The following is a 2901-nucleotide window of genomic DNA, read 5'->3' as shown; positions in this document are numbered from 1 at the left end:
AGGTTGCAGTGAGCTGAAATCCTGCCACTGCACTCCAGCCTAGGTGAGAGAGGCCACCCCCAAAAAAAAAAAAAAAAAAAAAAAAATTGGCTTTCTTTTTTTGTTGGGGATGGGGGTGGGCGGTGGTGGTGGAAGGCATACTTAAGTCTCTCTGTGCTTACTAATTTAAATCTTTCTGACAGGATTTCTGGGTCAGTAAGGGTGAGAGCCGGGCTCCAAACTATAGTGAATTTTCCGAGGAGATTTGTGTAAGTATTCTAACGTTTCAACTATGTTGTGGATATTTTTAAACTTCAAAATGTGTGAAAATTTAGGAAACAGGAAAAAAAAAAAAAGAATATCATATAATTCAGCCACAGCCACAATGGAGCACCAGTATGTATTAGTACACTGATAATTTTGGTACGTTTGGTACATTTGTAAATTTAGAATACCAAATGTAGTGTTTAAATTCTCATCTTGGCCAGACACTTGTTCATTCCTACAATCCTAGCACTTTGGGTGGCTGAGGTTGAGAAGATCACTTGAGCCCAGGAGGTGGAGAGCAGCCTGGGCGACATAGAGAGACCCTGTCTCTAGAAAAAGGAATGTTAAAATTAGCTGGGCATGGTGACAAGGGCCTATAGTCCCAGCTACTCAGGAGGCTGAGGTGGGAGGATCCCTTGAGCCAGGGAGGTTAAGGCTGCAATGAACCCTTATTGCTCCAGTCTGGGGATAGAGTGAGACCCTGTCTCAAAAAAAAAAAAAAAAAAAAAAAATTTCTCCTGTTAACATACTCATAACACTGAAGGTATATTAAAAGTTTATTAGTGCACTTGGAGCTGCATTTCACCTAAGTAACTTGACTGAAATGTGACATATTTGAAGAAAGAAAGTACTGAATTGATAAAATTTGACCTGGTGACAGGCGTTATCTGATAAATTTTCTTTTCTTTTTTTTAATTTAAGTTTTAGGGTACATGTGCACAACGTGCAGGTTTGTTACATATGTACACATGTACTATGTTGGTGTGCTGTACCCATTAACTGATCATTACATTAGGTGTATCTCCTAATGCTATCCCTTCCCACTTTCTTTCCACTGGCATCTGGACTGTTGGAAATAGACATTTTAATTTTAATTAACCTATTCAAAAAGCATTCGCCAATTACTTACTGAGTGTTAAGAATAATACTAGATATTGCAGAGAGAGACATAATAAAGAGTCTCAGGCCAGGCACGATGGCTCACACCTGTAATCTCAGCACTTTGGGAGGCCAGAGCGGGTAGATCACTTGAGGTCAGCAGTTCAAGACCAGCCTGGCCAACATGGTGAAACTCTATTTCTGCTAAAAATATAAAAATTAGGGCCGAGTACAGTGGCTCATGCCTGTAATCCCAGCACTTTGGGAGGGTGAGGCAGGTGGATCATCTGAGGTCAGGAGTTCAAGACCAGCCTGGCCAATGTGGCAGAACCCCATCTCTACTAAAAATACAAAAATTAGGGCCGGGCACGGTGGCTCAAGCCTGTAATCCCAGCACTTTGGGAGGCCGAGACGGGCGGATCACGAGGTCAGGAGTTCGAGACCATCCTGGCTAACACGGTGAAACCCCGTCTCTACTAAAAAATACAAAAAAAGCTAGCCGGGCGAGGTGGCTGGCGCCTGTAGTCCCAGCTACTTGGGAGGCTGAGGCAGCAGAATGGCGTAAACCCGGGAGGCGGAGCTTGCAGTGAGCTGAGATCCGGCCACTGCACTCCAGCCCGGGCGACAGAGCGAGACTCCGTCTCAAAAAAAAAAAAAAAAAAGATACAAAAATTAGCCAGGCTTGGTGGTGCATGCCTGTAATCCAGCTACTCAGGAGGCTGAGGCAGGAGAATTACTTGAACCCCAGAGGCGGAGTTTGCAGTGAGCCAATATTGTGCCACTGCACTCCATCCTGGGTGACAAAGCAAGACTCCATCTCAAAAAAAAAAAAAAAAAAGTTTCCATCTCATGGTGATGGAAATGGTTAGACCTGAAAACAAATAATTACAGTATTTTGGAGAAAACACTATAATTGAAGGTTCTGTGTGATGCAATGGAAGCAAAAGGTAGAAGCATTTAACTTTGTCAGGCAAGAAATCTTTTATTAAATTTGTAATATTTAAGACGAAATCTTTTTTTTTTTTTTTTTTTGAGGCAGAGTTTTGCTTTGTTGCCTAGGCTGGAGTACAGTGGCGCAATCTTGGCTCACTGCAACCTCTGCCTCCTGGGTTTAAGTGATTCTAGTGCCTCAGCCTCCTGGATGAAATCTTAAGAATAAGTTGATATCTACCAGGACACAAGCAGTAGTAGGGCATTGCAGATAGAAACATATGGAAAATGGTGGTATTGAAATACCATGGTCCTTTAAGGACTGTTTCTCATATTTGGAAGAGTAGGGTGCATAGAGTAGTAAGAGGTAAGTCAGGTAAGTAGGAGCTAGAAAATCACCTTGTGGGCCTCACTTAGTAGTTTATTCTAATGGCCAAAGGGAAGCTACTGAGTTTTAAGCAACAGAATTGTGTGACTGGATTTGTTTTTCAGAAAATTCATATGCTAATAGTAGCAATGTAAGCTCCATTAGGAAACTGTTGTAAGTAGTTCAGGTATGGCCGGGCGCAGTGGCTCATGCCTGTAATCCCAGCACTTTGGGAGGCCAAGACGGGCGGATCGCGAGGTCAGGAGATCAAGACCATCCTGGCTAACACGGTGAAACCCCGTCTCTACTAAAAATACATTTAAAAAATTAGCCAGGCATGGTGGCGGGCACCTGTGGTCCCAGCTACATGGGAGGCTGAGGCAGGAGAATGGCGTGAACCCAGAAGGCGGAGCTTGCAGTGAGCTGAGATCCGGCCACTGCACTCCAGCCTGGGTAACAGAGCGAGACTCCATCTCAAA

Source organism: Piliocolobus tephrosceles, chromosome 16 (assembly GCF_002776525.5).
Source record: "Piliocolobus tephrosceles isolate RC106 chromosome 16, ASM277652v3, whole genome shotgun sequence".
NCBI lineage: Eukaryota > Metazoa > Chordata > Mammalia > Primates > Cercopithecidae > Piliocolobus > Piliocolobus tephrosceles.
Note: the sequence above shows the minus strand (reverse complement) of the source record.